The 23,926-nt window shown below is 37.3% G+C and overlaps 1 protein-coding gene and 1 long non-coding RNA gene across 12 annotated transcripts in view; one reads left to right on the top strand and one right to left on the bottom strand.

Moving 5' to 3' along the window:
• The window catches only part of WDPCP (WD repeat containing planar cell polarity effector), a 141,834-nt gene that overhangs the window by 6,835 nt on the left and 111,073 nt on the right, over positions 1 to 23,926 (top strand). The gene's annotated exons all lie outside the window — the stretch shown is intronic.
• On the bottom strand, positions 716 to 17,438 carry LOC149918836 (uncharacterized). The gene is made up of 4 exons (XR_016463898.1): positions 17,308 to 17,438; positions 3,903 to 4,055; positions 1,707 to 1,846; positions 716 to 1,307 (listed from the first exon to the last, which is right to left on the bottom strand). It is a non-coding gene; the product is annotated as an uncharacterized LOC149918836 (long non-coding RNA).

The following is a 23,926-nucleotide window of genomic DNA, read 5'->3' on the forward strand; positions in this document are numbered from 1 at the left end:
CAGAGGCTTAGTAATAACTACTCTGTTGCAGGTAAAGCTGAGAAACAAAGAGATCTGTTGTCATCTGCTATCTGTGACCCATTTTCAGAGGATTTTCTGCTCTCACTTCTTCCAAGTACAGAGTCCATGTGAGAGCAAAATAACAGCAAACACATGGAATGACTTCAGTATCTTCGCTGTATGTTCAGTAAAGTTGAATTTCTAAATTGTTTTGAACAGGAGAATGGCATTCCTGGTATATGAGGAAGTCTTCCTAGTTTCACTCCTTGAATAGAATTTAGTATTTTTCTTCATTAAACAGACACTTTTACACCTGTACAACAGTATGGTTTTTCTACTGACTGAAGTCAGTACGTGGGAGAGGTTGTTTGTTGTCAAGCTTTGTAGCTTGAGTTAATTAGGTGGTACTTCCCATAGTAGTAGAGTTGAGGTGGTAGAGGTTTTCACAGACCTCTTGGAGATGGTAAAGGGAAGGAGGGGAAAAGAATGTCCTTTGCAGTGCATTTCTTTGGTTCATACGATTTTTGGAGTGCTATGAAATTGTTTGTGTTTGAGGTCCGTTTCCAAGGCATATCCATAGCACTGCTGTTTTTGAGAAATTCAAAAGAACGTTATACCAGCCTGTTTTCATAGTTCAGTAAAACCAATAACTGGATGTGCTAGTTGAAAGCATTTGACTAATTGAATTATTTTTTTAACAAATATCTCAAAACTATCGGTATTATACAATAGCTTTTTCATTCAATTACTACTTGTTTTATGAAGTCTAGTGAAGTGTTTATGTTTTAAATGCAATGAGAAGAGAGAGGTTAGTTTCCTATAGAACTTACTTAAAACATTTCAGGTTGTTTTACAATGTCACTTTTTATTTGTTTCTGTATTTGCACAGGAGGAACTTGTCAATAGCTCCTGCTATACGGATTGTATTTCCCTTAAGAATTGAATTATTATCTACAATATCAATAAAAATACCTGAGGAGTGAAAACCATGGCTTACAATGTAGAGTTTTTAAAGTTAATTTTCTTTTTTAAAATCAATTCCTTACAGAAGGGAAAGTCTGGGAAGATGTGGAGGAAGCATTTCATGTGAAGTCACAGTAGTTGTACTTTCTGAAGCAGCATTCTGGGCCATTTTGAGAGGAATTGAAAGCCTTGACATAGAGGGGAACCAAAGAGCAAGTCAGCATCTGCTTGGTAGGAGTAAGGGATCCGTGGCTCTGGAACAAATCAGGAGCATCCTGTGCTTGTAATTTGGATGCAAATGATGGAAAAGAAAGCAGCTGCATCACTGAGTAAAGGAAGTTTCCCTGTGAAGTAATCAAGCAAAGAGAATTGTGATTCTGGTTAGGTTTTTTTTTCCTGGTTTGTTTCTAGAATGATACAGCTGTGCTTCATTTTTTTTCTAGGTTTAATTTGCAGTCTGTCTTTAGTTCTTTAGTAGTATGGTGGTTCACTAGTATGGTTCACTAACATATAGATGCTGAAGAAGTTGGATCTTAATTGAATGAAAGCCTTTTGAAGATTTGGAGCTCTAGTGGACAGATGGTAGTCTTCCAGTCTATACTCTTAATATGGGCAAAACCACGTATATTCATTTCATCACAGGTAATCCCATTTATTTACAGTAATAGACCAGATAATGATTTTCAAGTTGCATTCTGTCTCATTTGAAAGAAGATAAGGTATTGCTATGAAATGGCCTTTACCTTTTATAGCTGTCTGACATCCAGGGTCTTCCCTCAGTGTATTAGGCAAGGGAACGAGAAATGCTCTACAGTTAAATGATGGGTTTGAATCTCCAGGTGGTGCTTGAATTCGTGGTTGAAGAGTGTAGAAATTAATTTTGCTAAAGCAAGAAACAACAGGACATTGAGCTACTATGCCAGCTTTAGATGTATGCTTCAAAAATTTTTTGCTGCTCAGCATTATTCAGTAATCTTTAACTCAAATTGCAGGAAATATTTGAAATTCCATTCTAACAATATCCAACAGAGAATATTAAAGAAGCATTAAATTTCAAATGCCTGAGGGAAAATGTTCTCTTGCAACACCGTGGGCATTTGGATCTCCGTAGTACATGCAGTATTATAGTCTAATATTATGCTTTACTTGCTCTAAAATGAAAGCCCAATTTTAATTCCATCTCCAAAAACTAGGCATACTGCAGTGAAAAATAATTTATTTGAATGTTGTTTCTTTTTAAATACATTGCAACTAACCTTAAAGCTTACTCATATGAAACTGCCACTGTGGCTTTTGTTATCTTTCATTAAAACTTCCAATGCATTCTCAAAGACTTGATCCCAGAGCTTTCATTGCTAGCTTACGAGTTGTCAGACCCCAAAGTTACCACAGAGGTTTTTTTATATTGTATGCATTTTTTTAAGACAAATATTTAGTATTTTATATTGCTTTGGTAAATATATAAAATTCCAAAACCAAGCATGAATATGCTCCTTGGAGATGGTCATATGCAAATATCAAGTGTTGCTTAATGATAATATCTAAACGGTCTGGAAGAGTTAATTTGACAAGCCTGTTAGTGAACATAATTTTTTTAAAAGAAATTCTAATTACATGTTTATGGGGTTTTTGTTGTTTTTTTTTTTAGTTTAGTTTTAGACCTTATTTGATAGCAAAGCTATTTCCAAAGCAAGTCCTCAGCTCACAAGATTCTTCTGAAAAAGAGGGGAGTAATTCCAAAATGGTTACAGAATCTCTAGCATGTATTCCTTATCCTGGGATTAAGTATCTCTGTGTTTGGCAGAGCAACAAAGTGCTACATTTCTGTTGGAAATTCTGTCCATGACTTTTTTCTTCTATCTGCTTTTGACTGAGGTAGGCACGAAGAGTGTCCAGTAACAGGTCAATATTTTGATTGTTCAAATCTATGTAGAGTTTCATGCTAAGCAGTTTTATAAATAGTGCTGCCTATGAAATGGTAGCAGTGTGACTTGCCTAAGAAACCAGATGGGAGAGGGGGAGATGTTAAAGACTTAAAAACTGCAGAAAGAATTTGAAAGGACAGTGATCTCCATGTGGCTTTTGTCCTTCATCATGTGGATATCAACTCTGAGTATCCATGTATATAATGTATACATTACTCTCATTGTACAGTGTAGCTATGAATTAGATATGAATTAGTGAAACTTTGCTGTTAGGCTGACTGCAATACTAGGCTCATTTCTTGGTGAATTAACTTCACTTTTTTGTAATGAAAGCTACTGGAATACTGCAGCCTTGCTGTGAGATCCTGTCTCTGCTGGGAGTACCAGTGGGCACCAGCACACCTGCTGGCACTCTGTTGGTGGGCTCTGTCCCTTTTTTTGTGGGAGCTGTGGGCTGTGAAGGATGATAAGCTGCCCTTTTCCATCGTAGCTGTTGTCAGGTACTTCCAGCCATACTTCTGTGTGGGCAGAGTGAGATCCTATTTTGCAGATGCATTTGCCATTGTATAAGAGAGGACTGTCTTTTGAATTCACCTCTTGAAAGAAAAGGCCGTCCACCTCGGGGCGATAAAGCCTTATTGCTATCTAGCTTTTCACTGTAATCACCAAACTCTTAAGAAGTACAGTTTTTGAGAATATTCTGTCTTGGAGGAAAGCTAGATGGCTCTGTAAATGTCAGGACCATCTTTCCTGACAAATGAAAGGCTTGCAAAAGACTTGCTCTTTTAGTGTAATTTCTAAAGCATATGTGGCCTCCAAAATTAGTCATATTATATAGCTTTACCTCCAGTTTTATCATCCAAAAAATGTTGCGTGTATTTCTTTGCTAATGGTTTTATATTAATCTGTATTATTATATTAATTTATACATATTCAGTGATTAAATAATCACATAAAGTGAAACAGGCAAATGTAAAACTTGATGTGTGAATGAAGCTATTTCAAGTTTCTTACCTGAGCTGTGTGGTCCAGTGGGCACTTATCTGTTCATTGTTTGCCTGAAGCAAGTGTGGTGCAGTGAGCTGCAGGAAGGTGCCCACCTCCTTCTGCTTTTATGGTGTCACTTGTCCTCTGAAGCAGAATCGTGAATGGACAGTCTTCCTGTGCCTGAAAGAGTTGCATTCCTTTGTAAATAGAATTAATATATTCACAGTGAAGCAAAATTCTATATGATAGAAATGATAGCAAATGAGCTTGGGACAGAATTTAGGTGAAAGCTCAGATTGTTCATTAGTGCTGTGTTAGCAGAGTTCCATACATATTGGTAGTCTTGTTAACTTCATTAATTTCAGGTGACTACAAAGGTCTCTTCCTCTGGAATTCAGTGTAAGGTTGGTACTGGACAATTCATAACACAGTGCCATTCATGAGGTAAAATACAAAAATCAGACTGATAATGAATCGGTAGCCATTTAATTGTAATAAATGCTTAGGCTGTAAGTGGAAATTATTTCTCACGGGGCTGTTTGATTTCAAAATAAATTGATTGCTTGAGATTTCATCAAAGGGAAATTAAATATTTAGATTGCAGTAAGTTCCATCTGATCTATCTTCTTTGGCACATGTCAGCGAGGTTTAACTGTCACCTTCCTTCTTTTATTAGGGTGTTTTATTTGTTTATTCATTCTTTTTCTGAGTAGGCTTTTCTACATACGATAACAGAAATCCCCCATGTGGATTTTTGGGTCTCTCTCTGCTTTGCAGGATGTCGGCGTATCAGTGTTCAGTGCCTGGGGAATGAACCCTCCCTATGGAGGTGCTGCTGCTTGAGTTTCAGAAGATAGAATGCTTTGAATTTTAAAACTCTCCTATTGTGGATGAACAGCATGTAAATGTCTTTCTGTAATTGAGCCTATGTAAGCTAGTGATTCTGTCTTTATTTCCAACTTCATTTTTAAGAAAGTCTCTTTACGGGAATTGACTTAAAGTTATTGTCATGAAAGGAAATGCACTACTTGGTGAATGGGGGGAGGAAGCAGAAGAGTGAAAGTTCTGCATCTTTTTCTCATGTATATCAAATTTAATCATTCATGCATTAGTATGAAGATTATGTAGCTGGCCTTCTTTTGAAGAAACAAGTAGTGATAATGGTGAAAATACTGCTGTCTCTTAATACATGAAGATAGTTGAAAAAGAAGTATCACACAGGTATAACAGCAGCCATAACTTTAATTTGAGCAAACCCAACTCAAATATCCTGGGGAAAAAGACTTCTACATATAAAAGTGATAGAACTCCTAATATTCTATCTGCCATAAAATAATTTTGTAAAATAAAGACTTGTAAAAAAATAGATAAATCACTTAACTTTGCTTCCCACAGCTGAAGCAATTTACTTGTTTTGCACTGCCACTGCTGAGGAACATGACACTTGCATGTATGAGTTAACTTAATCATTTCTTCTACAGCTAGAGAAATGGAAAGACAACAAATGTTGCAGCTAAGCAGATGGATCTGTCACTGCTCCCATTGGAGAGAAAATCATTGCGAATTGCATAGAATGAATGTGTTTTTAACAGTAACTAATTAATCTTCGAACTGCTTAAAAATGACAAATATGATCTTTGTGATTGAAACCATTCTCTAAAATTTGTAAATGATAAAAGTTTCTTGGGAATACGTGGGTGTACAGAGTTACAAACACAAGGACAAAGACTTTGGTTAGTTGTAAGTGCCCAAGTTTACATAAGGCAGTCAAAATGTGTAATTGGGGTGTTGCAGTTTTAAATTTGATTTTCATGGCAACTGAGGGTAGTGAGTAGTTGCTATCTTTTAGTGTTTGGTTGGTGTTTCTCATTTTTATAAAAATGATTTTTCTTTTGAACAAGAAATTGGCCACTGTTTGGCTGATATTGTTAAGACATCCTTGCATAGCTGTCAGCAGAATGATTGTCAAGTAATAGGTTGCTTGCACAGTACCATTGTTTCTATTATTTTGTCACTTACCTTTGTTGTAAATTGGAGTCAAATGAGAAACGAGTTGCTAGGGAGAGTGGATCGAGCTGTGAAATGATTGATAATTAAAGGATATGCACAATGCAAAGAGCAAGCTTGAAAGCCATGAACACACTACTTGCAATTTTTAAAATTATCTGCTTGATTCCTTCCTCTTCAGTTTTTCTTTTTGCGTGATAGTAAGGTAGAAAGTCAGCCTGCTTTGAAAGCTCGGATACTGTCTTCAGGGAAGGGAAGAGAAAAAGCATGTACCATTTTGATGGTTGTTGATAATTTGGGGCTGCCAAACCAATGCTATTCACACTGACATCCTGTCTTTTCAGACAATGAAGTAATATATTGGGGTAATTAAAGACAATTGCTTGTAATAGCAGAAAATTGCTGTAATTGTTTTGTTTTCTAGATAACAAAGCGGATTTATGATTTCTGTGACCACATCTGAAGTCTTACTGCTAGAATTCACAAAGAAACCATAAACAGTCATTACTTCATTATGCAGGGATAACAGTTTAATGGTGTTTTATTTAGAAATCAGGCAGGACAGGTTTCATTCTTGCATTAATCTGGTGCAATGTATTAATCACAGGAGGATCTTTGTTCTAATAAATGTGCCTTATTTTAAATGAGGTTATTTTTCAAGTGGACTGAAGGAATTAAGGGACAGATATATGGTCTGATACCCCTCACTCCCTGGTTTTTGAAGCTTGTTCATGTTTTGTCACATCTGTTGATTGCAAATCATATGCACATCTTAAGTGATAATGAAAACTTGGTGATGGTTTCAGAAGTAAAATTAAAATTAATCTTGGAGTGAAGGAAAACCAGGCTTCCAAATGGTTCTGCCTTGCCTTGCTTTCGTCAGATAACACAAAGCTTATTAGAAAACCTGCTCACCTGTATGCTATTTCCTCGTGTTCTGGGACATCTACAGCTGCCTGTTAATAACTGTTCCCTCCAAAACTGGGAAGGCCTTCACTCTCAGAAACTGTTTTAAAATTTGTTTTAAAATACGTATAGATCTTCCTTTCCATAATTTCTTTTGGAATCTAGACTGAGTGTGACACAGCCAAGAGGTGGCCCAATTTTAAGTAACGTTGGAAGTTCTAACAAAATGTGCAACTTTTTCTCTACTGTTAGATTGCTATTCTGGTAGGCTTCTCCTTAATTATTATGACTGAAAGGATTCATCGGTGTAAATAGTGGATATTCATACAAAGGACATTCATATCTATGCTTGTTGATCTTTGATGCTTTTATCAACTTAGAGATTTCACTTATTGAAGTTAAATGCATAACAGATTGATAATTAACAGGGATAATACTGACATTGTTCTTACTAATTGTACCATGGCTAGCTTCTTATGTCTCTGATTTCTTTTTTTTTCCTGCACTGTTGGAAGCTTTGACTGTCTAATTTTGGGGTTTGTTCATAATGCAGCCTATTTTTGAAACATTTCTTTAAAAACCTAAATATTCCTTTAAAAACCTAAATATTTTAGGTGACATCACAAATCTGTTTAAATTTAATTGCAGCTTTTTATTTAAACCATTTTAACCATCTCCAGTTCTGCCTGTTAGCAAGATCCTTTTTTATCTGAAGAAACTAAAAGTGAAAGACAAGTAAATGGCTCAAGATTAGATGAATAATTATGTTAATGAACGTGAAATAGTACCTGAAGAATCTAAAATTAGTGATATAGGAGTATTGAGATTGTTTTCTAAATGGTGAAGTTTGAGTTGGCTTAAGGCACGTGACGTGGTTTGTGAGATATGTGGGTGCTGCTCTCTGACTTATGCTGTAGCTGATCACATTTTTAGGGTCTGAATTTAGGAAATTCACCATTTCCCACATACACCTGATGTGTGTGTATGTGTATACATGCCATTTGTAGCCTTTTGATCTCCGGGGATACTGCAGATCTCTGTCCTCATAAAGGAGCTGTGTTTGAAGTGTTAAGCGGTTTTCATTCCTGAGCTTCTGCTCCTGGTGAGGAAGCTGCTTCTCTGACCTCAGCCCTCAAGTTTCCCACTGAGCTTTTGATGCAGGTTTTTCAGAGGGTTAGCAGAAGTTGCCATTCACAGAGCTGAGTACTTGAGTCTGGGTCTTGATAGTAAGTGACAGTGCAACTAGTGTGGCCATCGCTCAGCTTGTGCTGCTTTTGAGGTTGTATGAACACATATAGAGCCCACTTGTGAAAGGCACATGGACAAAGTCGCTGTTCTTTCAGAAGTTTCTTACCAGGGGAAAACATAAATGCAAAAAACACTGGGAATGTTTATCATGGATGTCTAGTGCATTAACATCAACATTCACTAGAGGGCCCAACTAGCATATCTCCGTTTTCAAAGGAGAAAAGAAGTAAGCTGAAGGAACTTCTAAGAAATTGCAAAAAATTAGGAGATAGAAGAGCTGACAGAAGCAAACAGGCTCAAAGCAGGGTGGAATGTGGGTAAAGGTGATGGAGTGACAATGCGTTCAACCTGAAAATGTAATCAGACAAGCATGTTCTCCTGCTGGAGAAGGGATTTAGCAACTTTGAACTTGAAATCATGTGATTTCTTCCTCCTCCTGGCTAGATTAATAAGGGGAGTGATGTTTTTAATACTGATGTTTTAAGCATATATCATGCTTAACAAACCATTGCGTGCTGTGTCAAGTTCTTTTTCACTATCAACTCTGACTAAAAACCATTGCTATCTGTAGTCTAGCCTGCAGGTGACAAGAGATTTGAATCACTGTAATTAGGCACTCATCATACTCCAAAAAGATACAACTATCGTGATGAATCATTACATAAAGCAAAAAAAGTTGTGGATTTTTGTTTGTTTTGCTTTGTTTTAACTCCAGCTGCTGCTGGGGAATGTGAGAGCAGAAATGAGCTCGATGAGAACTGAAGCAGTTTCCTCAACATGACAGCTGTTGTCCATTTCTCCAGAAGAAGTTAAGAGATTTAACTACTCCAAATCCTGCTGGACACCTTCTTGGGCCTTGCCTGGGTTTTACTTGTCCCACATCTTCATGCGCCCAACTGCTCTCTGACTTTGAGAAATACATTAGAATTCACTATCCACGCTTGAAGAAGAGCTATGAAATTAGTTATTGTTTGCCTTTTAGCATGGTAACTCCAGAGCACGCTTTTGTATGAAGAGCAAGTGATGAAAAAGTGGTCTGCCCAGCAAAATTAGGATTGTGGTTGGAGATGCCAGAAATTGGGTATAAGGAACTTTATCCCTCTGGGGAAAGGCATATCCATACACCCCAAAATGTTTTTTCATGGCCATTATTACAGCTGCATTGTATTACTAATTAGGTTTTGTTCTCATTTTCTCCTACATTTTAGAAAAAGTGCAGAAAACATTCCTGAAATCCATTTGGCTGTCACCAGGTAGAGGTGCATTGCAATTTTTACCTTTTATTTCAGGAAGAATGAGTTATTCTTCATTCTTTCTCCATGAAGATACATCACTTTATCTTATCACTCATCCATGCATCTTTCCTCAGCTTGGCTAACATTCCTTTTGATTATTAAGACATTAAATTGTTCAAAACTGAATCAATGACTGGCATTTATTGCCCAGTTGTGTGTTTGCTGTGGCAGTGGATTCTTGTCAAAACAACAAAATGTTTGAATTCAGGGTCCTAAAACCAATTCAGCAATACTCTAGTTTTCAAAAGAGAGGTGGAAATATGGATTTGCATGTTTATCTTAAGCAGTGGCAGTTGATATGTGGTAATTTTTTTTGAAAAGGGGCAGTAGGTGACTCACCCTGCAGTGATGATTGAGATTTGAAGGATGAATGGTTTTTAAGAATGTTGTATAATTTTATATTTAAGAAAATAATTAACATTGCCATTTGTCTTGTCAACCTTAATGTTCAACAGATTTGAAGTGTACTGAAAAATAGATTTCAAACTATGAAATTTACCTTTGTAGAGGGAGCAAATACGAGTTCTGTTGGTCATGGAAACTACTGAAATTAGGCTTTACATCAGTTTATCTGCAGTGCTAAAGCCTTAGAATGAGTTTTATAACACTGGTTATTTAACACAAAGTGTTTTCCTACCTTGAAATTATGAATGGGAGGTAGACTTAACACTTAGCTCAGAGTAGCAGCTGTAATCTCCAGGTAGGCAATGGATGTAGTTATATTCAAAACAGTGTTGTTTTCCTCTTTGATTACTTGGCTGCTGTAAGCAAAAGCTGAGTAAGGGACAGCATTTTTTCTTTGGTTACCTAAGAGACAACTGATCATGCAGTTGCTTTTCTGTTTCCTTGTATTTACTTTTGGAGCTTGGTGGCCAGTTCCAATGACAGGTAAGGTAAAGATCTCAAAAGCTCCAAATATGTTTGCTGTGTGAAGTCTAAGACATCTAAATTAGAGTTCCCTCCTCCAGTTTCTTCAATAAAAGGCTGCAACCTGGGCTCGAGGATTTTCTTCTGTTTTGCCTACAAGATCAATAATTAAATGTATACTTCCTGATTGCTGAAAAACTCTGCAGTTCTAGATCAGCTAGTGTGCTGTCATGTGCTTGGCTGACATGAGAGTTGCATAAGGTGACAGAGGAGAGGATGGAAAAAGAAATTAAAGGACATAAATAGGAAGATGTGAACAAGCTGAATTGAATGTGTAAAGTATTTGGGAAATGTGTGGGAAATGCAAGGAGCCTAATGTGGGGGTTTGGGAATATGAAGATGGCACAATAATGTCAGGCTTACAGATGATGAATGTGTAGAAAATCAAATGAGTGGCACTGTTTTTAGTTAGTATTGTTTTTAGATGACAGCCAGTATCTATTGAGGCATCCAAGCACATCGAAAATAAAACTTTAAGTACTGTGTAGTTCATATTGCTATTTTTTTTCCTTTTTAGTTTGATCGCTTACTTACTCATCTTACCTTACTTACTCATCTTACTCATCACAGGCAGTGCTTCTGTGTTTTCTGCTGACAGAAAAATGCTTCCCTGTTCTTACATGTTTATATATTGCTTCATTTAAGGGAAAATGTTGGTGTTGCCTTTAGCACAAATGATGTACGCATTTGCATTTCTGGAACACTTTCAGAGTTTCCCATTTACTTTTATCTTCTCACAGAATGAGAATCTGTTTTCTAGTTTATCTTTTATGAAGATCATGATAGATTGTTGATTAAATACTGTAATAAATTAACTTGTTGACTTTTGCCACATTTCATGTTTGTTATATGTCTGCGTAACGTTGAAGGTTTATAGAAGATGTTAGAAATTAATTCAGGTTGTACATGGTAGAGAAAAAAAGGTTTGTTTTTTTAATCTCTTATTTCTAAAAGAAATTGTGTGTCTTGTTTTAAAACCAGCTTTGTATTGTAATTGTTCAGGTTTTTTTTCCAGTGATTTACCAGACACCTGACAGTGTGATAGTGAAAGTAATTCCCATAAAGCTGAAAGCTGTACTCGTCTTTACATGCTTAAAATGGGGATGGGAAAAAGAGAGAGAATTTTAAAATCTGGAATTTCAGTTAAAATTACAGGTTTTTGGTGTTTTGTTCTTTAATTTGCTTTAGAAAAAAATCACTTTCAAAATGCTGTCTTGCAAAGTAGACTCAAAACTTTTCTGTAGTCATGATCTGACTCTAGATTAATTTGTTATTTGAATTTACTGAATTTATAAATCACAGTTTTTTCAACAGAACTATGAGTTACTCCTCTCCTACGTGTCAGCAGCTTCTTTTGTGTTCTGGCTGAAATAAATAGGAACACTTTGGTTCTTATCTTACTCATCTATTTGGTTAGTTCTGGTTAGAATAACATCTTGGACGTGACAGTGTTTTGAGCTGCAAATATTAGCCTAGTTAAAGATTTTATGTAAGAGACAATCTTGATATGCTTAACTCACTGTGTTCTCGTGAGCTTAAAATGTAGGAGCAAGAAAGTAATGGAGAAAGGCCAAGTGTTTGCACAAGAAGAAAATACCTATTTCTCACTTTTTCTGTGGCATTCTTCCTTCAGCATTATCCAGTCTTGACCCGCTCAAAAGTTCTGCTGCTTCTATTTGTTTTGAATTGACAGGAAGAAACTTTTCTTTGGGCTTGCCAAAAAAACTGTGATCATGGCAAATGTTTTGGTGGCTGTTGAAGTGGTTTAGGATAGACTTGGGATCACAGAGGGTACCGTACCTCCAAGGAATAAATCTGTCACCACCTTCACATTTGTGTTGAGATATGTGTAATGCATAGTCTTCAAAACAGTTGCTTACTTGTCTGCACAATCAAGAGCAGATCACTCCTCTAAAAACATGTAAGTGTTGTCTTTGTTTTTGCCAGTGAGGTGGTTACATCATTCAGTTATCAAATCTCTGTTGCTTCTGTAGACTGCTGGGTGATTCAGTGCTCATGGCTACAGCGGAGTGCCACCTTGGGGATCTTCTAGGCTTCTTTCTTGATGTTTTGCATGAAGGGAATTGGTCTTGAACTTTCTGCAAAGCAGTTTTTTCCAGTCGCTGGATCGATACTTTGTGATACAGAATACTGGAGGGAAAAAATGTATTTGTGTTGATTAAGGCAGCTGCATTAAATAGCATCTGCTTAGTATCTTAAATAAGACCAAATTCTCAGAAAGCACGTTTGGTGGCTTCCTCAGAGTATTTGTAGAGATGCTTTAGGATAAATGCGGTGGCCTCAGAAGAGGAACGGCTGGCATTTGGAGCTGGAGATGTGGGAGGAGGAGTTACTCAGCTGAACTTGGTCTGGCAAACCAGACTGCCTTTTGTTGCCTGTGCTGATGCCCTGATCATGTTGGCAGAGCCTGGTGCCCATGGAGCCAGGTGCCTGGTGTTCTTCCTACATTCGCAGTCTTAGAAGCACTGTGGGTTTAGGAAGAGTATTTTAGCAATTGTAATGTTTGGCACAATGGGGTTTTCATTTTAACTAATAACACTTTTTATTTTAGTGGTTCTCATACATTATGGCAACAGTGGGGCAAAGCAATGGTAATGTGGAAACAAACTGCCTAAGTCTTTCTCTAAGAATAACTAGGTTACTTATCAATTATAAGAAATGACTAACAAGTGTTTCCACATTTTTTTGGAGTGAACTTCTGGATTTCATGAGAAGAAAACTAGGCAAATTTTGTTTCTCCTAAGCAATAAACCAACTCCAGGCAAGCCACCTGATCCTTCTTTTGTCAAGTCTTGGTCTGAGAGCTCAGAAAAAAATATCCAAGGAGATGTTTTCAGGGGTTCAGAGGCTCACAAGTGATTAGGAACAAACAACAGGCTGTAACTTATTTTCCCCATCATCAGTTCGTTATATGTATGATTTGATTTATGCACTTTCAGAATTTAATAGATTCAAAGAGGACTTTTTCTTCTTGGTTTCTGTTAATTGGTAACATGCAGAAATTCTACCAAAAATCAGACAACGTGTTTGTATGACGTTTGACAGCAAGTCATTTTTTGTGTGTAGGTTTTTTCCAGTTATCCTGAAGCATTTACCTCTTAACTGTCATGATTGCCTTTGCTCACTGAAATTTAACGACCACTTCCAGTTGCACTTTCTCCCAATAGTGTTTCTTTCCGTGTGACTTCTCATTTTGTAGTTCTTTTCTTGAATTCAGACACTTCTTGAAAAATAAATACTCTTCTGTTTACTTTTGGACTGGATATACTATAAACTATCATAAGACCACACCTGAGTTCAGTGCTGAAGTGTTCATGAGGTGGGCTGAGAATCCAGCCAGTCTCTTTTGGACATGTGGCGTTCAAGATGAGTGCAACAAAGAGTTGGAGGAACATGATGTTGAGAAATGGAAAACTTACACAGGTTGTTTTACCATAAAGCAGCATCTGGCTCTTCTTTTTGTTTCAAGTCTAAATATTTAATTAAACATGAACAAATTGGTTTTGCACTGTTGCTGTCAGTCTGCTGGTAGTTGTCTTTAATGTAAGGGATGCCTTACTAGAGACTGAAGAACATGGTGTGTATAGGAGTTCATGGCACTCCACTTAACGCCTGCAGAGCTGCTTTTAAGTTGAGATGAGTCTGGAATCAATACAGAGACTCCAGAAGAGTGGGGGAGGTGTACTGTTGTTAAAGAATGTTTCAAAACAGTTTAATTACTTTTCTTCTTCTGATACCAAATACCTGCTTCATCAAAGGCTGAAAGAATGCTTTCATACTAGTTTGTGTTTCAAATGATAATGGTTATTGTTGATGTCTTACCAGTTGCGTGGCCCAAATTAGAATTACAACAAGCATCATCTTTTCAAGCTATGCTGCCAACGTAGGACCTATGTTTTTTTGTCCAGGAAATTAACTTTCTCTTTTAGTATTCAGTAACATCCATTTATGGTTACCATAGAACAGGTGATTTATGAACTTGGAAGCAGAATACAGAGCTTGTTCTCTCTTAGTTTCTATGTCACTTTTATAAAATAGGGTAGCATCCAAACTTGCTATTGGTCACCTCTAAGAAGTAAATGTGGTGGTTTTGGTATGGTTTCCATTTTGAATGTCTTAAGCAGAGAGAGTAAGCAAACAAACAAAACCTTCACTAATAGTAGGCAAACTAAAATGACTCACAGTAAGAGTCTGCTCAGTAGGCTATATTGTGGAAGCACATAAATGCATGAGAACATCCAATGCATTTAAAAATGTAATGCATGTTAAGAATTGAAAATCCATAGAAAATACTACAAGTTTCAAAAATAAAAAGTACCAGTACAGTTTTTTAAAATGGTATGAGGAAACTCCAAAAGCTAGGACTGCACAGTCCTTTACAAAGTAATGAGCGTTTTCTGTTTTCCAACACTTTAATTCTAAATGTTCTTTAGTCTTGTTAGGATTATTTTGAGGACAAATAAGCAATGTTATTCCTCATTTTTGATGGTTCAACTGGGCTCTGAGCAACCTGAGGTAGCTGTAGATGCCCCTTTTCATTGCAGAAGATTTGGACTAGATGACTTCTAAAGGTCCCTTCCAACTCAAACCATTCTATGATTCCGTGGTGTTTTTTTCTTTTTTTTTTCCAATATTAAAATCTTGTATTTCATGCAGCCCCTCTGTCACTATTATGGAAGAACATCCATGATAAGCTTTGGCAAATTTTAGAAAGTTGTGGTAGGGGTAGACCCCACTGTCCCTGAGGTAAAAGCTGCTGTTTATTGCAAGCCCATCAATTGCAAAGTTGTCTTTGTGACGTTGCTCACTAAGTACAGTTCTTACTCTTTGCCCTGACAGTGACAAAACTATCATGGCAGTCTTTGTTCTTCTAATTTTAAAACATGAGGAATTTTTGCAACAGTTGTGCTGCTTTCCTCCAAAGCAAGATTTGAGGGGCTTTCTCAATCTGATTGTTACACTGTCTCTCTATTCCACGCATGCATAGTAAGGAAAGGGAGGAGTTGAGCCCTGTGTTTGGTTGACTTGAAACAGAGGAGTTTGCATTTACAGTGTGTGCTTATTTGCGTGAGACTACATCTTGAAAGTTCCTATATCTGCATAGTTGCTGGCATAAATCAAGTTTCTTAAAAAAAAAAAAAGAAAGAAAAAAAGAGGTAATACTTCTGTATAAAGTTTCTTTCACTTAAGTTTCAGCGATATTAGTATTCTTGCTCTTGAATTCATGATGTCAATGTTAATGTAATTAATGTCAATGGATGCTGAATATTGATAGTACTGAAATACATTTTAAAGACATCTTTGTGTTGTGAAAGATTCAATTAAAATTGCATAAGGGTCAGTCTTTTGCTTATTGTATGTTGAGAAAGAAAGCTTCAAAAGAACTTCCTATTGCATGGCCAGCTAAGACAGTTTGGGATTTGTTTACTTGTTATATGTTTGTTAGTAGTACTTGCAGTACAGCTATACTGCTATAGCAATATCAATTTTAATCTTTTCTCTCTCTACTCTTGTTGGGCAAATAATTATCTTAGGAGATTTGAAAATGGGAACTTCTCCACAAAACTATGTTTTACATAAACATAAAAGCATGTGTATGTTTAAAAGCAAGAGATCTGTATCACTTGGTCTTCATATAAAAGCTGATTTATGAGACGCATATCAAGAACTGAACAGTATAAATGAGTGCTTTGAGGCTTATACTGAAAACAAGCAAAAATGTGCAGCCTACCTCTTTTGCCTATAAGAGGGTCAATGTTGGGATCCATGATCCCTTTGATCTTTACATAAAACAGATGAAAATGCATAAATTGCTTCTAATCAGGGATGAATTAAAGGAAAATAGCCTCCCGGAGGACAAAGCACCCCAGGCACCCATCAGCAGCCTTACCAAATGACAGACCTGGAGGAGACTTCAAAGCTGCAAACACAACCAGTGCCAGTGAAATCCACCAAGAATCTACATGCTGTTTAAAAAAATTACTATTTTCACAGTTTACAAGTGCCCAGAACTCTTCTCTTCCAGAAAAAAGTGACAGAAACCTACAACAAGGACTTACTTTTTAAGCTGCTATATATTCTTATTCTTTTAGAAGAGTTGATAAAGGCAAGACATGCTTGTTTAATTTTGTGCAAAAATGTGTTTAGGCATGACAAGCATTGGTAATTTTAGTGTCAGGTAGGGTTTACTCGATTTGAGTGGCATGGTATTTTGAAGCTGAAGTCTGTTTTTAGTGGAGGCGGATCAGACATTTATTGTAATTGCTTCCTTGGTTGTCATCTGTGTTTGTCACAATGAACACAAACACAGTTAACATTCCTCGAGCTGCAGAAAAGGAAAGTGTAATGAAATGTAAGGCTTGATTTTGGAGATGAGGGAAGATTTGAGGCATTAGTTTTATTAGAAAATAGTTTTTTCTTTGTGGAAAAAAAGATTACTGTTTTCCTCAAGCTAAATCAGGGTTCAGAACCTTTCTAGCTCGTGTAACTTACTTATATATTGGGCAAATGTGAATGCCAGTATTATTACTTTCGCTTTCAAGGGAATGTTAACTTAAGCATAAAAAAAATCTGCTTTTTAGTTTGCATTCTGTTTGTGAAGAAAAAATGCTAAAACTGCTTTTTGCTTTTTTGAGGATGAAGAAGAAACAAAAAGGAATACTAAAATGCAGTTTTCAATGACTGTTGCAATCCCTTTGGAATATGTACTCTCTTAGGAAGGATTTCACCTGCCAACTGCAGGCTTTGCCTAAGTGTTGTGTATACAGCATAACATTTGCAGGCCCACATATACATGAAAATCACTTAGGCACATATAAACAACAAATGACGTGCCAAAATGTATAAATAAATACATATGAAATTGCTCAGTGGACTGAGTGATTTGCTGTAGGTGAGGTCAGAAAGGTTGCCTAATTCTGTGTTGTAAGAGCTTAGCTGTCTATGAGTTAATTGCTGTAACTGAAGTATGTGTTATGTGTTTGTCATGGATTGTTACTTTTTTGAAGAAGAAAGTAAAAATGTTTTACCTGTCTGTCTGGGGGTAAGAGTAGGAAAAATTGCTGAGTGCTTTCTTTGGAATGTTCTCCCCACATTCTGATGTCACTGATACCTCCATTCTTTGGAGCAGAAATATTAAATTGGGTTTTGAAAAAGTGGACTTTGCCTTACATTTTGTGAGCCTGTCAAGTTTAACAGTTAGCTTTCCAAAGTGTGTGTCCTTATTGAATACACTTGTCTCACTTCTGTGGCCACTGACTAGGCTGCACTTGAGCCTTCCTCACACAGAGAATGGATGGAGATTCACACATCCAAGGGACTAGATGGACTTTCTCCATAAAGACTGATCCTTTCTAATCCCATCTGTAGGCTCTAAGTCAGAGCAGAAAGTCTGTTTTGTTCTGTCAAATGAAATGAGAGCTGGAAGGAGAGGAAGGTGAAATCTGAAACTGAAAAATGTTTTGGATAAAACTCATGGTTTGCCTAGCAGCAAAACTTGAGCAAATACTGAGTCATACTTCAGCAGCATACAAAGCCTAAGTACAAAGCCAGCTGCCCTCTTTGCTGAGAGCCTAGAAGCACAGGTACTAATGGATACCAGTAGGCAGCACAAGTTTTGCATGCATTTTATTTTAAGAAATAAAGGAGCTCAGTTTCTCAAATCCACTTTCTAGTTGCAAGAAAACTTGGCTGTCTACTTTGTATTGGATATGTAGCTCTGCTTGGAAATGAAAGAAGATGTATGACCATCTGCTTTAAACAATCATCGGCATCAGACTCATCAAGCTTTTAATGCCTCCAGACTTTTCTGGAGGTGGGACTATGCATCAGCCAGACAGAATACCAAGTTCTGTGCCTTCTAAACAAGGTCTTACAGGGGCATGATATGCCTAAGGTTCTGATTCACAATCCTCTACAGTTTACCTTGGAATGACTGTTCTGGTTATGCTCTGCCTCTGTTTCAGGAACAATTCAGTTGCTTATGTAGCAGTTCCTGCATTGCCAGAAATTGCAAGTTGGCAAATTAAGGAATATTGAAATTGGTGCTAGCTGTACCTTGCATCAGTTCAGAACTGTGAAACTCTTGTTTCACAAGTTGCTGTCGAGCCACCCTATAGCAGGGTGAGTTTATGTTGAACCAAGAAAAAGAGGAGTAGATGGACAGCTGGAATGAGAGCTACTGTACCTGTCCTGTGATAACCTGCCCTGTCAAGCATGAACTCCAGAGCAGTTTATACTTTCTTTTCCCTCATTCTTTCAGTGTCCGTATCCAAAAGTAAAGTGAATAAAGGAAAAACGGTTTCATTCTGGTGTGATGCCATGATATCTTAGCTAGCCAGCTTGGCAAGTTCACTACCTAGGTCTTATCTCCAGCAGCAAAAATGCTTTTAAAAAAGATCTTTTTTTAACAAGGTTCTTCTGTTTGCATGGAAATTAGTGTTTGTATAATCAGAGGATGTTTCTGCTTAAGAGGGAACCAAACAAGGACTTAAGGTTTCCTGGAACTGTTAAATTTCTTCAGATCTATTTAGATTAGTTGTGTTGGATGGGAGTCATCAGTCTGACATGTAAAATGCAACTGCTTTTTAGTACATGCAGTAAATGACAGTTCACTTTAAGATGATTTCTTCAGGAATATGTGTTTGGTTGTTCTTTCTTTTCGTATTTAGTTTGGAAATTGAATAGTGGCAGTATCACATATAAGGCCTTCATCCCAATGGGGATTTCAGCATAGCCCCTGCCATGCTTCCAAATTTTGCTGTGCAAGCCCAAGCTTGTGCAACCTTACTATGTCCAGTTTTGTCTTCTGCCATCTTCATCATCATTGTTGTCTTCATCTGTCACCTCTAAATTGGAGGAATATGAATCTGAAAACTGGAATATTTGATGCATAAGGAATCAATTGTATGGTTGCAGCTAGAGGGTTGTGGTCAAATGGTTTTATGTTCAGGTGGAGGCTGGTAATGAGTGGTGTGCCCCCAGGGTCTGTTTTGGGACCTGTGCTCTTCAACAGCTTTATCAATGATACGGATAGTGGGATTAAGTACACCCTCAGACAAGTCTGCAGACAATGCTAAACTGAGTGGTGCAGTTGACACAAAACCTTCAAAGGAACCTGGACAAACTTGAAAAGTTGGGGCCACAAGAACCTAATGAGATTCAGCAAGCCAAGTGCAAGGTGTTGTGTTTGGGTCACGGCAATTCCCATATGTGTACAGACTGGGATAAGAACTCATTGAGAGCAGCAGTGTGGAGAAGTACCTGGGAGTTCTGGTGAATGTAAAAGCTGGACGTGAAGCAACACTGTGCACCTGCAGCCCAGAAGGGCACCAGTATCTTGGGCCAGCAGTTTGAGGGAAGGGATTGTGCCCCTGTGCTCTGCCCTCATTTGGTGGGGCCTCATCTGGAGTACTGCATCCAGATCTGGAGCCCATAGCTCAAGAAGGATGCAGAGCTGTTAGAGCAGCTCCAGAGGAGGGTTATGAGATGCTCAGAGGACTGGAGCATCTCTACTGTGAAGAAAGGCTGAGAGATCTGGGCTTGCTCGGCTTGGAGAAGAGAAGGCTCCATGGTGACATCATTGCAGCCTTCCAGTACTTGAGGGGAGCTTATAAATAAGAGGGAGACCAACTTTTTGCACAAGCTGATTGTGATAGGATAAGGGGAAAGAGAGGAGAGATTCAGATTAGATAGGAATTTTTTTACTCAGTGGTTGAGACACTGAACAGGCTGCTCAGGGAAGCTGGGGATGCCCCATCCCCAGAGGCATTCAAAGCCAGGTTGGATAGGGGTTGGTCTAGTTGTTGTCAACCCTGCCTGCAGCAGGGGGTTGGAACTAGATGATCTTTAAGATCCCTTCCAGCACAAGCCTTTCTATGTTTCAATAAACATGAGAATAATGTGTGTAAATAGGTTCAGCTTGTGAGGAGCATCTCACTGTGAGATGGCTGTAGTTTACCAGCTTCTGCTGCTTACACAAACAAGTTGAATTGTCCCAGATTATTGTCTGGTATATTAATGTAAACTGTGAGTGTCTTTGTTTTTTATTTATATGCAAGGTTGTAGTTTGTTGTTCAGAAGCTTTTACCACAACACCTGTAGTATTGCAGCACAGAGAAATGGGCAACGAATGAAAAGAACAAGGACAGATGACTCGGAGAAAATCATTTCTGCCCTATCATAGCTTTTAGTTAACAAATGTAGGTTTGCTTGGTGTCATTGCTTGTTCTTAACAGCTGCTGTTCTACTAGGAAGAAAAAACAGAACTGTTCTTGTTGTATTCTAAGGTATCCTCACCTTCTGTAACAATTTTGTCCAGCTGTCACCAATCTAAAGCACTTCGTACATGTCAGTGTTATCTATTTCATAAGGGTGCTGTTTCAAGAAGCATCATTTTAGTGGCCTTGTCAGCTGACAAAGCTTTTATTTTGCACTTGCATCACTACCATAATTGCACAGGTAAATTATTTGTAGGGATACTTGATGAGCTGGTTCAGGGAATTGAACTGGTTTTAAATCAAACATTTTCCTTGTATAGACATATAAATGGTTGTGCCAGCATCAATGAAGTTCTCCGTGTCTTTAAAAGCTCTCTTCTCAGGACCTTTGATGCTGGGAATCTGAGTACTGAAACTGTACTAGTACAGTTGCTTACGATCAATTTTGCACTGTCTCATAGTGAACAATGTAATATTGTTTTTCTTAAGGGTGAGAAAGCTTTGGTATTTAAAGAACATGTTAGGGTACAAGGTATCCCAACCTCTATCCATAAAGAGGCTTTATTAGGAATCTGCTCTATTTTAAAAGTAATATTAGCAATTCCTTTGTGCTCTCTATGTACACAACACATCCTGATTCCCAGCTCTCATGAAGCTGTAATACTAAAAAATTTTGGCGGGCAGTTTGCAAAGAATATGTGAAAGGACTGCACGGAAGACTTAAGAAAATTGGTATTTTCATCATATTGGTAACTCAAGGAGATGTGGATCCACTAAACCAAGAGATTTCAAGACACTATGCCATGGAACCCTTTGTAAAAGAATGAGATAAAGTGCTGATTTTTTTTGGATAAAATTTTCCTTTGAGATTTTGTCTTTATTTAACAAATTAACATTACTATAGCTAGTAATTCAGAAGGGAAGTGTATTTGGAAATTAATTATATAAATGCTTGCAGGAGGTAAAGAAGAGATTAGAAGGTAGAAGAGCAAAATAGAGAAAGAGGAATAGGTGTGTGAGGAGGAACACAGGAGATGGAATAGAGATATTAACTGTTTAGATTGGGAAAGGTAGGTGGGATTGATAGTATGGAAATTTCTGCAGTGCAAATCCTTCAGCGTTATAAGAAGGGCAGGGGATTTCTGAGCTGTTGATACATTCAAGGAAAAGTCTTTCTACTGTGACTTGGGTTGCTGTAATGACCATGTAAGTAAACAAAGATTTGAGGGTAGAGACGATCTCTGTGTTTCCGTTCACTAGCACTGAGCATTTCTAAATGTCCCTCTCACCAAAACAGTATGTGAGAAGCATCAGCTGTGCCAGAAATGGAGAGAAGGTACCTACTGGACGTTGGAGATGCTCATTTGGGCCCTTGTTCTACTTTCAGCTTCTGAAAGTGTCAGACTCAAGCAAAACGGGAAGGTTATTCTGAATCCCTGCATCTCTAGTGTGTGTTGGACTCAGCCCTTATGGAAATAATATGGTATTTTTAATTTGAAATGCAGGCATTTGAGAAGCATGGTGCACAGTCCTTGGTCAGCACTAAGAACTGGGAGGCTTGGAGCATTGAAAGTAAAAATGGAACTTCTGTGGGCTTTACTTATTAAAACTGATTATTTTATTTTTTACTGAGCAGTTACAAAAAACAGTGGTCAACATCTGAAGTTGTTTAAAAGAATAAGTCCAGCAAAGTTTTAAGCAACTGAGCCACTTTTGCTGAGATGTTATCTCACTGTGCACCTCCAGAAAAGGAAAGTCAGCCTGGGGAAGGTACGTGTATTTCAGCTCACACGGATGGAGATTTGTAAAGTAACTGAAAACTTTAAGTAAACATATAAAATTAGTAAGGTGGTTTGACATTTGTAAATAGCAAGACTACCAGCCTGCCTGTAACAATAAATAGCAAGCTTGGGCACCAGATGATGCATTTTTCTGATACGATAGCACCCACCTTTTAATCTTTTAAGTAAACATTTTTTCAAGCCATGAATTTTTACAGGATATTTAATTTCTTTGAAAACAATGTAAAATACATATAGTTTAATTTCCTCTTATCCAAGCAGCTTACATCTCATTTACAGACAATTACATTGACTTTAATCACATACCAGGTCTTCCCACAGTGGATGAATGTTTCTTTTACGTGAAAACCAACTGGAAATTAAAATAAGAATATACTTGCAGAGGTCGTGTGTAGGCAGTTCAGTTATAAATGCAAGCTGGTAGAAAAGCAGAATGAATCATGTTTGAAGAGAAAATGTGCTCTCTTAAAATTCCATTTTTCATCAGCTGTGATTGAGAGGAACGCAGTTGAAGTCAGCGTAAAGATTGAGAATTGGTGTTTTAAGCACTAGGTGGTGCCATTGTGTAAAGTTGTATCCCGGTATGTTTCTGATATCAGTGAAGGTGAGCACAGCGTTTGGAAAACTCGTGAGAGATGCGGACAGACAAATTAACAGTGTGAAATGAAAGATTTGTAATGTGGGATGAATGATTTTGTAATATGCAGATGGAGAAGGAATATTTTGGGAATGAAAACTTTATGATAAATGGTATTATTTTGACTTGAAGTCTCCCTGACAGTATTTGCCTTTTTTTTTTTCCTTGTTATTTTTCTTCTTTTCCTTCTTTTCCAAAAAGGAATAGAGAATCTGACTCATAGTGTGTGAATCTAGGAGCCATCCCCTAGCAGCTTTATACTGTGGATGTATCAAAACAAGCTTCCCTTGTGTTACTTCAAATACACCCTAAAATGCCTTAGGATTAAAGCAATCATCTGTAATACAATATCTGTGGCTCATTGTTGATTGGCTCAAAACATGAAATACAGCTTTTTTTTAATTTTTTTTTGGAACAGTCAGTGTGTTTCCTTCAGTGTCTACGTTCACCAAAATTCTGCATTCCTTGTCTAATCCTGAGATATTAAAATAATTAAGTAGGATAGTCACGGTTTCACTTAATTAAGTATAATTGAGGTTTGGAATACTTTGATATTAAAATTTTAAAAAGAAAGCATAAAAATGGCTTTGCTGAGCATAAGCAGCATTACTTCTATATATTGCTGCCTGTTTTAAACAGTAAACGGGGAGCTTGCTTGCCTAAGGACAGTTAGACTGACCTGCTAACAACTTGTTTAACCTGCTAGTCTTTATCAGAGAGTGTGTGCAACTCTGTTTATCGGACCTATGTGAAGAGTTAGCTCTAACCAAAGTAATCATTATAATTTTAAAGATGTGCAAATTTGATTACATCACTGTTTATTCTTTTGGGAAAAGTGATCGAAAGAAAATTGTAGTTCTGCAAGAGCATTCAGATATTTTTGCTGTGTGTAAATGATATATTGTTAATTGATGAGGGAAATGCATTTATTTAGCAAATGGTACAGAATGATTGTTCCTATTGAGTCACCTAAAATACGATTTCACAGACT

The sequence above is a fragment of the Phasianus colchicus genome, chromosome 2, assembly GCF_987193195.1.
Source record: "Phasianus colchicus chromosome 2, bPhaCol1.hap1.1, whole genome shotgun sequence".
Taxonomy (NCBI): Eukaryota; Metazoa; Chordata; class Aves; order Galliformes; family Phasianidae; genus Phasianus; species Phasianus colchicus.